This window comes from Desmodus rotundus, chromosome 8, assembly GCF_022682495.2.
Source record: "Desmodus rotundus isolate HL8 chromosome 8, HLdesRot8A.1, whole genome shotgun sequence".
Classification (NCBI taxonomy): domain Eukaryota; kingdom Metazoa; phylum Chordata; class Mammalia; order Chiroptera; family Phyllostomidae; genus Desmodus; species Desmodus rotundus.
Genome location: NC_071394.1, coordinates 106,471,137 through 106,484,362, shown reverse-complemented (window position 1 = coordinate 106,484,362; position 13,226 = coordinate 106,471,137). Strand labels below are relative to the sequence as shown.

At 40.1% G+C, this 13,226-nt stretch overlaps 1 protein-coding gene across 2 annotated transcripts in view; it reads left to right on the top strand.

The window, feature by feature from the left end:
* Positions 1-622: 622 nt before the first annotated feature.
* The window catches only part of DNAJC13 (DnaJ heat shock protein family (Hsp40) member C13), a 106,805-nt gene continuing 94,201 nt past the window's right edge, over positions 623-13,226 (top strand). For both annotated transcript variants that reach the window (XM_024566184.4, XM_053929387.2), the window contains exon 1: positions 623-892. The gene's annotated coding sequence lies outside the window, so the exon portion shown is untranslated. The remainder of the gene's footprint in view (positions 893-13,226) is intronic.

The following is a 13,226-nucleotide window of genomic DNA, read 5'->3' as shown; positions in this document are numbered from 1 at the left end:
CATTACATCTTTCTGGCACTGCCACCAGCAAAAGGCCACAGGCAGCTCCCAAGCTTTGGTGTTTGCGACTGTCCAGACCAACCAAAATTTAAATCCTTTTCAACTGTTGTTTTGGGAGCCTCAAAAGCACGTGAATCTGTCGTGAATCTGCTGGGGGGGGCAATCCGGCCAGACAGCTAGGCTGAAGCTTCAGACTACCTTGCAGATACTCTGTGGCACTTGACATCAAGGGCTAGGCTGCAAAAATGCTCTTAACACAGGACGTCAATGGACTAAAAGTGCGAAACCCTGGGCTGGCTCAGCAACGGCGCTCGGGAGTCCGAGGCACCTGCCGAGGGGCGTGGCCCTCCTTCCCCTCGCCCAGGGGCGTGCCCCTCTCGGCGTGCGCTGAGGGGCGGGTCCCCCTCATGTGCTGCGTGGACTCCGGAAACCACAGCCGGTCTCGCCATTCTGCGCATGTGTAACTGCTGATGGGGCTGGGCGGGCGGAACAGTGGAACTCGAAATTTCTGGGAAAAGAGGCGAATGGGACAGGGAGGGCGGGGAAATGCACAAGAGGGGCGGGGCAGAAGGCGGAAGAATTGAGATCAGCTGACCGGATCTCGTGACAGCCTGGGTGGGGGCGACGCAGGCGTAGTGGAGCGCGGTCGCTCAGAGCCTGAACGAAGATGGCGGCCTCCAGAATGAGCCTCTGAGAGGCAGAGGGAGGAGGCGGAGGGGGTGGGGAGGCAGCGTCGCCGCGGCTCAAGGAACCCGCGGCAGCGGAGCTACAGAGCCCCGGCAGGGAAAAGGGGAAGTGAAGGGGAGGAGGCCGGAGGTCGCCTCATCCCGCTCTGGCCGCACAGCCGGTGGCGGGAGGAGCTCGAGCTGGATCCTCTCCAGCCTCCTGCAAGGTAAACCACTCCGGGGACCAGACTCTGCTTTACCTTCTCCCCATGCCGCGGGGACTCAGGGGGGCTAAGGGCAGGGAAAATGACGGATGGTGTCTTGGCCGCCGCAGCCTCCTCCCGAAGCTGCTGATCTGGTTCCTCCAGTTGGACCCCCTCAACCCCTCCCGGATCCTACGGACATTCGCCCGGGGCGCTCCCTGGTTCAGCCCTACCTCGCTTTTTGTTTTCTACCCACCACGGCTTCTCTCCGCTGCCCATCCTTGCCCCACACACCCCTTATTCTTCTCTGGGCTCCGCCCTCGGGACTCCCTTCCAGCCTCCTAGCTAGTCTTAGCGCTCTTTCTGATAGATGCTGGCAACTCTTGTTTCCTTGGGTCAGCGGCCCTTCTTCCCTCCCCACGTCCCGCATATACTTTGACTTTCTTTGTTTAGTTTTGGTAGGAAATGGGGAGCATCCATGTCGTTTCCTCTCCAGTCTCCTCCTTTTCCAAAGTCAGGTTTCCCCCCAAGGCTTTCCCTTTTTGCACAGTAGCCTATGCACCATGGCCTTTGCTGCTGTGATTTTGCTTTTGAATGCGGCCTTTGGGGTGGGTAGGTAACGTAGGATTTAGACGCTGTTAAACGCAGATTTGATTTGGTACATTTTTGGAGGATGCCTTCCCTTGAGTTGTCTCGTTATCGTGGGGTGTTCAATTAACCACTCTTGTCTTGAGAGTGTGTCCTTTATCAGTTGCTTGGGGGGAAAGAAAAATTAAAAAATGACCCCCTGATGTGGACATGGTTTCCTAAAGTAATTTGTCTCCTCCTTTTCCCTTTGACCCCGCCCTGATACCCCTCAAAAAAGAAGGGCCTCTGTCTGATACTGTTGCCGGGGTTATTTTGAGCCTTCTGGAGTGCAGTGTCTTCAGAAAAAAAGTAAAGTTTCATTGTTTCTCCAGGAGCTGCCCCAGCGATTTCGTGTTCCTTACTGTATTTCTTTCTTTATGGCTCTGGTAAATTTCTAACTTTAAAAGTACTGTCTGGGGAGTTTGAGGAAATTGCTCACAGTGGGCATGCTTTGTAGAATATTGCCAGTATTCTGTGAGTTTGTGGGAATATGAAACAGGGCTTGCCTTAAAAAAGAAAGGAAATTTAGAAAACTACTAGTCAAAAATTTGATACTCTAAAAAGACTTGGTTTCACTATTCTTTGGTTTGGGAGTGTTTTATTGTTTGACTTAATTTAACATATAACAAACCTTAACATTTTAAAGGTACTATGAAACAGTGTTTAAGTGGCTATATCTCAAACTTATATTTTGCTGTTAATATCATAATAGAACATAAGACCTTGTTTAGATAACATTACATTATACTCCTAGTTTGGAAATAGGAAGTAGAACATATGAAGAGAGGAAAAGAGGAGTCAGAGCTTATTAAGAGAAACATAAAGAACCTTTATAGTCTAGTTCTTGGAAAGCACCACCATTTGTGTTCTACTGGAGAGAAATGGATAATCCTCTTTTTCTAAAGTGGCAGTAATAAGTAAATGGTCCCAAAAATAAGAATGTTACCAGTGAAAAAAGTATGGCATCATGGAAAGCATGAGATTTGTAAGAATTTAACATCCATAAATAAATAGAAGCTGGTTGTCTAGGTAACTAAACAATTTGTAAAAAGGTTGATAGTGCAGTCTGGTTCTCAATTGATACTAAATTATGATCGAAACAAAAAGGATCTGTTCTGCCCTGGCTGGTGTAGCTCAGTGGATTGAGTGCTGGCCTGCAAACCAAAGGGCTTGCTGGTTTGATTCCCAGTCAGGGCACATGCCTGGGTTGTGGGCCAGGTCCCCAGTAGGGGTCGTGTGAGACTCAACCACACCTTGATGTTTCTCTCCCTCTTTCCTTCCCCTCTCTCTAAAAATAAATAAATAAAATCTTTTAAAAATAAATAAAGAAGATCTATTCTAAAGTAATTTGGCTCCATTCCTCAATCATTTCTATTTACACAAATGAATTTGAGGCTCCCACTGCTCATAACTTTAAACTTGCATCCATGATTGACGTGCTTAAAATTAATGACATACAGGCATACCTCTTTTTACTGCACATCGCTTAGTTGTACTTTACAGATGTGGTGTTTTTTTACAAATAGAAGTCAAGATCCTCCACCAGCAAAAAGGTTACTACTTACTTTATTGTGATACTTGCTTAATTGCATTGGTCTGGCACCAAACCTGCAATATGTCCAAGTTATGCCTGCAGAAACAAGGCTATGCGCATAAACTTTAGGAAAAATCTGGTTGCTACTAATAGTTTTAGGCCTAAATGTTGATTGTGATGTTTAGAAGTAATTAAAGGGGAGTTGTTTTCAAAAACATCCTTTAAGTCAGTGCTTCTCTATTTTATCAGAACCACTAAAAGCCTCATTTTTATTCCAAGTAATTTGTAACACCTCTTCTACTACCCCGAAATAGTTTAGAAATAATATAACCACTGGCTTTGGCCCTGGTACAAAAGGGAGCTTTGCTGCCACTGTTAAAACAAAAAGAATTGGACTGACTTCAAATCATAACTTTTTTTTTTTGAAATTTTTTAACGAGTTGAGGCCACAGAACAAACCATTGGCCCAAAATTTAAGGAGAGAAAGAGGAGACATGAATTCACATTCACTTTCATTAGACACAACTGGACACTGGTAAGAGTTCATCTAAAATAGATGGCACAGTGGTGAGGGATCAGTGTACCTTCTTCCAATCTCTTTATCCACAAACCTCACTGGGTACTCCTAGAAGAGGTTGGAAAGAGTCCTGGGCAGTATCTGTTCTGGTGCTGACGTAGAGGAGGGGAATAGCAGCAAAGCGTTCAGGAGGGACGGAAACTCTACTTTGATACTTCTCTGTCTCTTCTGTGGAACAAAAGTCTTAATCTGCTGAGAGAAGGGCTTCTCTCTGGCCCTGTTGGTGAGCTTTCATTGCACTGGGGGGAGTTAAAAGAAGAGGGAACGAATCTTCTGGGGAAGGCCCACTGAGCCCAAACTGCGGCCTGGGGAATCACAGCTCTGAGATCCAGGTACACAGAGTGTGCCTAAGACCGAATGTTAATTATAGAACAACAGAGACTGTACCTGCCCTGGGATTCTCTGCCACCAAGTTAAGAAGGGTTGAATAACAAGTAACTGCGGAATACTACTAGGGGCAGAACAAGAGTATGCATGCACAGAAGCATAGCACAAATAATCAAGCAAATACTGCTTTAGTCATCGAACCCCTACAGGAGCCACAAGCTATTGTCCAGGTATTTGAAGCCTGTGGTACACTGAGAATAACCATAGCAACAGCAAATCATAAAGCTAGCACTACTCCTAAGTAGATTAACACCCTGCACTAAAGACCTAGCAAAGAAAAGGTGTGTCCATTTCCAGTCACAAAAATTATTTATCTTAGTCTCTCCTGTCCTATACAACATTTCAACTTTCAACAAAAAATTACAAGGCATGCACAAGGCAAAAAAATTCGGAGGAGAAAGAGCAATCATCGGAACTACAGTTTGATTAACATAGATGGTATTTGATAGGGGATATAAAATGACTGTAATTAATATGTTAAGCAGGGGTATCTCTGCTTTTGGCATCTCAGGGCCACACTGGAAGAAGAGTTGTCTTGGGCCACAAACACTAATGAAAACTGATGAGCAAAAAAAAGGTTTTAGGTAAATTTACAATTTTGAGTTGGACTGCATTCATATCTGTCCTGGGCTGCGTGCGTCCTGCGGGCTGTGGGTTGGATGCCTGTAAGGTATGAACAGAAAAGTGGAAAATGTTCAAAATCAGATGGGTGATTTCATCTGAGAGATGGAAGCTAATAACCAACCAAAAGGAAATGCTAGAAACTTCATTACACAGTAGAGAGGTAGAAGACCTTTGGCTCCTCAGTGGATGTTGAACAACCAAGGAAAGAATCCGTGAACACTAGATGTCAGTAGAAATTACCCACCTGAAACAAACAAACAAAAATGTTTTAAAGAACAAAATCCAAGAGCTTGGGGATATTATTAAACATTTTAATATATACATAATTGAAATCCCATAGGAGTATAGAGAAGAAATATTGAAATATGTGAGGAAGTAATACAGAATTTTCCAAAATTAATGTCAGGCATCAAATCACAGATACAAGAAACTTCAAGAACAATAAGCAGGATAAATACTTGGCCCCCCAAAATGCAAACAAAACACACCTAGATATATTCAAATTGAGGTAAACAAAGGACAAAGAATATCTTTAAGGTAGCCAAAGAAAAGAGAAATATTAAATACAGAGGAACAAAGATAAAAGTTACAGCAAAGAAACCATGCAAACAAGGAGACAAATGATAACTTTAAATGCTGAAAGAAAAACAGCAAAAATACCTTTCAAAACTGAGGACAAAATATAGACACTCTCAAACAAAAGCCAAGAGAGCTCAAAGTATGATCTCAATTTACACGCTAGGTGCGTTCCTGGAAGATTATGTGCATATTAAACTGGAAAAAATACTTGGTGATTTGTGTTTTATATAGAATTAAATTTGGGGATTGCTTAATTAAAAATAGATTTTTACCTATGTGAATGACCACTTAGATGTTCGAAAGTGGAGAACAGTTCTTCAATCTGAATTCTTTTGCATTGAGGGATATCTAGTGCCATTCACGAAATACTAGTAGAGTTTCTAATCATAGTGTCACACATTTTTCAGCACATTTTTCTGCATCAGTGGTGTTCACCTGCTCAGCCCCTGCCAATCATATTTCTTAATCATGATTTTTAATCATAGGAAGTCCTTTGAGAATCACAGAATTAGGGAATATCTTTGTCCCAAGTAACTTAAGTCGATATGGTTGAGATCAATTTTGTTAACTTAAGACAGTTAGTTACCTGTGCAAAGGTACATTTAGGTGGGGCTTCATTCAGTAAAGAAAAACATTTAATTTGCTGGTAGTTCTTTTAAGGTGCTTTTAACTTTATTCAACAGGCTGCCTATTTCAGTTTTCCTTGTACTTTTACAGACTACCTATGAGGAGAGTGATCTCTGAAACAGCAGTCTAAAGTCAGTCGGACTTTGTGGGTTCAGCACTGTCAGCTGCCCTTAGAAGTCGACTACACTGCGCAAGCACTGTTCCCATATTTAGCACATGCCCACTGGCAATATCTCTTTGCAACTGACCGGTAAAAGTTTGGTCTTATGATGAACAGACTGAAAACAAAATCCCTAAAGCAATCTGAAATAATTGTTTTGATGTTCTGATTTTGCCAAGTAGAGTTGTTAGACACAATTTAAGGATTGATAAGGTTATGAATGTAGGAGACTCTTTCTAATATTTAATAAGTTCTATACTAATTATATTAAAATTGAAGTTTTTACACATGGATTTCAGACTTGTATTCCTTAATCATTTACTGCTATGAGGTGTCTCTCTTCCTCAAATCTCTAGTTGAGATACAGAATGTATTTTGGGTGTTTATCGAATCTTAAAATACATAAGCCATTCTCCCCCACCCCCTCCCCAAGCCTTTGTCCAGCCTGTGGCCAGAGGGCCACATGCAGTCAGGATGGATGTGCGTGCGGCCCAACACAAAATCGTGAATTTACTTAAAACATTATGAGATTTTCTCTGTGATTATGTGTTGCAATGTACTTAATGTGTGTGGCCCAAGACAACTCTTCTTTTTCCAGTGTGGCGCAGTGATAACAGAAGGTCGGATACCCCGGCCTTAGAACTTCTGGGTTTAATTGTCAAAATGGGATTCTCCTTTTTTTTTTTTTTTTAAAGTTAATTGATGGATAGGAGTGTTCTGTAAACTGTGAAGCACTATGGCAGAGTTAAGAATAATAGGGCTATTTCGGATCCAAACTAGAAACCTGCATGTTGCTAATTTGTATTGGGTGAAAGGGAAATTGGAGCAATTTGAACTCCTTGTCTTTTACTTAAGTATAAAGAGAACAGTGTTTGGGTATTAGGATGCTTAGTGTAAAACTGTAAGATTCATTTGTCATATGCTTAGGAAATTTTGTCCCCCACCGTGCATTTACTATAGTGATAGAAAAAGAGCTATACATTTAAGTGTGGGAAATGAAAGTCTCTTACCCAGTAGGGTCTACTGACCATAATAGAGCAAAGTTATTAAGTGGTTGTTTGTGAGCTGATGAGTTTATTGAACTAGTACAATTTGTTCTTGCATAAGTCAAGTTAGCTTCAAAAATGAAATGGAAATTTGGGTTAAAAAGTTTCAAGAATGAGTACAAACAAAAATATGTAAATTATCAGTAACATTGATTTCACAGACTTGTTTAAGCGAAAACATTTCTTAGGTTTTTTTCAGGTGAATATTTCAAGGCACTTTTAAGTTCTGGAAAGGGAAGAGTCATAATCATGCTTCTTGGGAACAGTGTTAATTTTCCCTTACAAATAAGGATTACTCCCTCAAGTGACATCAGCATACATGTGATTAAAATATGAAGAAGCAGTATCTTTTAAAATAGTTGATTTATATTGAATAGATAAGGCCAACAAAATTAACCGCTATGGTATATATGCTTGCCCCTCTCCTCATTAAGACACTATCAAAAGTGTTCGGCTCTGGCAGGTGTGGCTCAGTGGATTGAGTGCCTGCCTGCAAACTGAGGGGGCGGCAGTTGGATTCCCAGTCAGGGCACAGGCCTGGGTTGCGAGCCAGGTCCCCAATAAGGGGGTGTGTGCGAGAGGCAACCGATTGATGTTTCTCTCTCCTTCTCCCTCCCTTCCCCTCTCTAAATATAAATAAAATATATTTTTTAAAGTGTTCAGATTTAGCTTTTGAATTTCTGTTGCCTTTTAATTTCATGAGTATGTTTCCAGTTTCTAACTGGAAAGGAATAGGTTTTTAAAAAAGGAATGGAAGGGGGAATCTTGATAGTTTTGTTCTACCCTGTGGTGGTGGAAGTATTTTAAACAGAATTTTGATGTGACAGACAATGCAGACATTTCAGTATTATAATTTCTGAGTGATTATTTGGAGAAAAGATTGTCAGCTTAAATTTGATATCCCCCCTGGCCTTCTCGCTAACAGTCTTCAGAGTTACGGGGTTCTTCCAAAGCGAGCTGAGATCGGATGTACTGAAACCGTGCTGTGATCTCCTTTATAGGTCTTTAACGTAGGTTATCATACACACGGCACATACTGCATTGTGTATTTAGAAGGGAATGCTCTTGCCTATACTTGAGTTACATATTAAAACACGAAGCTGAAAATTTTAAAAAGAAGGTTAAAGTTTATAACAGTTTTCCTGCACACACAGCACATTCTATCTAAGTCAGTCTAGTTGTAGCTTTTTAATTGGGGTAAAAATTAATGTTCTGTTAACCATTTTAATTTTTTTAGCTCTTATTTGAAACTGAACTAACCTGGTGATGTGATCCACTCAGATTTTGAATCCAGTCACAAATAAAAAAGTAGATCTTTAAGAAGCCAGTAATAAGGAATCCTCTCCTTAGTTATTATTCAAAATTAATCACACAAAAGGATTAGCTTTTGTCTTAGCAATGATTTGCCCCCACCCCTGCATCTTCAATAGGATATTCCTTTATGAGGAAGTAGTAAGTTCATAGGCATACATTAGTTCCTATCATATGAATACTTACCATATTTTCAGATGTAGTTTTACAATGTAGCAGAAAAAGTGTTTATATTGTAGGAGAATTAGGTCAGAAAATGAAGTCAAAGGTGGTTTTCCCAAACACAAGTGTTTTCACCTAGAGGTTGAAAGAACTTTACATTAGACACCCACTCCAAAATTTTCACATTGACATTTTACTAGGCTCGCTTTAATACAGATCTGCCTATCTTTCTGTCCATCTTAGTTTTTGATGCATTTCCAGACAAACTTGTATTTTTAGTTTGCAGGCCGGCACTCAATCCACTGAGCAACACCAGCCATGGCTCAAATTTTTATTTTTAATTCATTACTTGAGAGCAAAGTTAATGATGAAAGAGTTTATTCTTTTATCTATGGACTCAAGAGTGGAAAAATTAATATCATATCTGCTCTTGGGAAGTTTTCTTAATTTGTGTAAAAATCAGTTTCAGTTGGTCATGCAAAATACGTGGTTTCAAGCATATAGCCTTCATTAATGCCATTTTCTTCATTCACTCACTAATGCATTATTTTTCTGAGTACACTCATTCATTCTTAGCTAAGCGAGTATTCTGTTCAAGTTTTTACTAACATAAGCCATGCACGTACACTTAGTTTTGCTCTGTGTGCAGGTTCTTTTGCTTATAGCCCAACATCTGTTTGGTGTCTGTGGGGTTGAGTCCCTTCATCTTGCATTTTGTTCAGTTTGACGTAGGCTTCTGCTCAGTGGACTCTCAAATCCTGCAATTTTGTGTCAAAATCACAGCTTCTACAAGATCACTCTCATTTTATCCATAAATGATCTTAAGTGGATTGTCAGTTTTGCTGTCAGTCATAAATTAGATAATGTGAGAACATAAGTGCTGGAAAGCTTGAAGCAAAGGAGTTCATTGAAAAAGGTGAATCTAGCCAAAATGCCTATATTGCCCTCAATTTGACTTTTCAACCCTTAGTACAGTTCTCTCAAAAGGACAAACTGAGAAGTTACAAAACGTTCTCTTGGTGTTGTGATAAAAACTGAAGCTGACTTGTGAAAAATTGGAGATATTTTCAATGTGATTTAGTTAAAATTGGCATGTAAACTTGAGCTTTTCACATCAAAAAGATGGGTAGGTCTTTGAGAATTTGAAGTGGGATACTTACAGAAGTGAAGGGGATGAAATCTGAGTTCTAACTCTCAGCTTGAATGATACATAGTACAAATATTCTTGTTCTATTTTTCTGGTATCTGTGCTTCGCCATTATCCATTAGTGAGTTAACTATGTCTGTAAGTGTCCTCATGGTGTGAAAAAGTTAATACAGTTTCCAGATCAATTACCTTCATTAGATGAAATGACTATCACAAAGCAGTTGAGGTTTTATTGAGAATTTAAAATAGATTTCCTTGAAAATTTAGTAATTTAGAGCGGTTACTACCATACTGTTGGGAAGTAGTTCCCAGCCTCAGATTTCATTAATCTGTTATTTTACAAGTTCAGTGCTAATTAAAAGAGTATCTTTCTATTGAACTTTAAAGATTATCCTGAAATCACATATTGTTAGCATTTCTATCATCATGTTTGTTTTGAACACTTCGTTTAAAATTTTTTTAAGTTTATCTATAGATGGAAATACTTTTTAAATTTTTATTTATTGATTTGAGAGAGAGGAAAAGGGTAGGGGGAGAGAAACATTGACTTGTTGTTCCACTCATTTATGCATTCATGGTTGATTCTTGTATGTGCCCTGACCTGGGATTAAACCTCCAACCTTGGTGTATCAGGTGACACCCTAAGTAGCTGAGCTACCTGGCCAGGGCAACAGATTGAAATATTTTAAAATTTACTTTTAGATGGTCGAGTTTTTCAGCATTGGCAGCTACGCTTTTATTTTTATTTTTTGCCCTGTGTTGAGTATGGTAATTTGTTTCACTGCTTGAAATTGTGGCTTTCAAAGTTGTTTCCAACAAGTGCTTAATCATATTTCCAGGGGAAGATAAATAATTGGAATTAGTTCTTAATTAATCTAGGAGTGTGCTGTGAAATGCTAAATCTCTAATTACATGGTCAGAATGTATTTATTTTGATTTCCTAAATTTGAGAGAAGGTGCCACAGTTTAGGTTAAGTACATAGAAGGTAGAGTTAACCGGGTTGAGTCCAAAGTCTGGTCTGCCCGCTTACCAGCTGTGCTGCCTGGAGAAGTGATTTAATTTCTCTGACTCAGTGTTCTTGTCAGTCAACTGGGGATGATCATACGTGCATCCTGGTGTTGTTACGGAGATAAAATGAGGTAGATAAAAGTGTGGTAAATGCCTGATGTAAGCATTAACATGTGATTAGTACTCAGTGCAAACTGGTTGCATAATTTCAGGAATGTCAGATTTTGGGGTTAGGGTCACCTAGCCTTTCCAATTTTAAGGTAATCTTTACTGAGTTCAAAATGAAAAAGCATTATCCTAATTTCCATTTTGAACCTATGCAGACACATATAATAGCATTGAATTTCCCCATTATTTCTAAGGTTGAGTGGCTACTTAAGTGAGTATCTCCCTCTTCTCTTACCTCGGAAAAATATATCCCCACTTAAATGTAATATAGCTGAAAGCAGACTTTTCAGTTTGAGGAGTAATTTTCTACCAGGAACATCACTTCCATTTACTAGCCTTTTTGAGTGGTTGTTACTCAGAATTGGATGCAGAATAGCAACATCACTTGTTTCCTAAAAGAGTACAATTAACAGGTGTGCCTGATTGTGGCCATAGGAACTTCTATTGACTGTAGTACTCCAGAGAATTGAAGTACTTTTTGAATTCTTTTTTTTAAAAAAGATTTTATTTACTTTTTTAGAGAGAGGGAAGGGAGAAAGAGAGGGAGAGAAACGTCACTGTGCAAGAGATACATCCATCAGTTTTCCTCTCACAGGCCCCCCAACCAAGTATCTGGCCTGCAAGGCAGGCATGTGCTCTGACCAGGAATCATACCAGTGACCTTTGGGTTCGCAGGCTGGTGTTCAATCCACTGAGCCACACCAGCCAGGGCTGAAGTACTTTTTAAATTCTACATTGTATTTTTCTGTCAGCATAGTAATCTGCGTCAGGAATACAGTATTTCACCTGACCGGCCAGGCAGTCAATAGTTTTTAAATTATTTTTTTTGTGTGTGTGTGGTTAAGAACACTTAACATGAGATCTATCCTCTTAACAGATTTTTAAAGTGTGCAGTATAGTATTACTAGCTACAGGCACCGTGCTGTACAGCAGATCTCTTGAATGTATTCATCTTGCATATTCCCCATGTCTCCTTCACCCCAGCCCTTGGCAACCACCATTCTGCTCTCTGCTTCTGTGAGTTTGACAGTTTTAGGTGATTCACATAGGTGGAATTGCGCAGTATTTGTCCTTCTGTGAGTGGTGTATTTCACTTAGCATACTCTCTGCAAGGTTCACCGATGATGTCACATATTGCAGGACTTCCTTTTTTTAAGGATGAATAGTATTCTGTTGAGTGTGTGTGTTCTTCGTATATATATTTTTTTCGTTATTCATTCCTTGATGGGCTTTTAGGCTGTTTCCACATCTTGGCTATTATGCATAATGCTGCCACGAATATGGGAGTGCTGTTCTTTGAGATCTAATTTCAGTTCTTTTGGGTAAATTGCTGGATTACATGGTGGCTTTATTTTTAATTTTTGAGGAACTTTAACATTGTTTTCTTAGCATCTGTATCATTTTGCATTCCCACTAATAGTGTACAAGGGTTCCTATTTCTCTGTATCTTAACAGGTGTGAGGTGCTATCTTTTGATTCTGAGTTGCATTTCCCTGATGGCGACATTGAACATCTTTTTATATACACTGTGGCCGATTTGTGCGTCTTCTAGTAGTTAAATTTCATTTTAATGTGTTACGTCTTCTCTCCCTCTCTTTTTATCTTTTGTAAACTAAGCACTCCCTGGAATCTGGTGCTTTCATCATGTCCAAGATAATAGCTCTCCAAAAAATTGTATATAAGCCTTTTTGATGTAAACTTGCACAAATTCTCCTCCTATAGGATCTATTTGAGTTACATATTCCCCCAAATCAGTGATACATACGAGGTTATTCTTTAGGTGTTTTTTTTGTTTTGTTTTAATTCTTAAACTTGCTTTGTTGTCGTGAGGTTGTTTGGCTTCTCTCCCCACCCCTCACCACCCTGCCCCCTGTCCCCCGCCCCAGCCACCCTCACCCTTGAACCCTCAGGGTTTATCAGGCATCTCTTCCTTCTGGGTCATACTCTTAAGTTCTTTGTGGCTGTCATTTAAAGCTCTTTATTGTTTTCCTCTCACTTTCATTTTAATTTTAAAATGTCAGCCATTCTTCACTCAAACACATTTTCTTCCTTGTCGGTTTTCTCAGGACAGGCCCTTAGTACAGAGTCAGCCATTCTGATAAGCTAAATTATGGACTGGGGATCCAGACCTCCATTCTTTGATATGAGTCATTCACCTTTTCTGTTCTCCTTTTTCTTCCATTGTTCCAGTCTTTTTTTTAAAGAAAGATTTTATTTATTTTTAGAGAGAGGGGAAGGGAGGGAGAAAGAGTGGGAGAGAAACATCAATGTTTGACAAATGGAGTGAGCAGTTGCCTTTCACACGCCCCAAGTTGGGGACCTGGCCTGCAACCCAGGCGTGTGCCCTGAGTGGGAATCTAACCGGTGACCTTTTGGTTTGCAGGCCGGCCCTCAATCCAC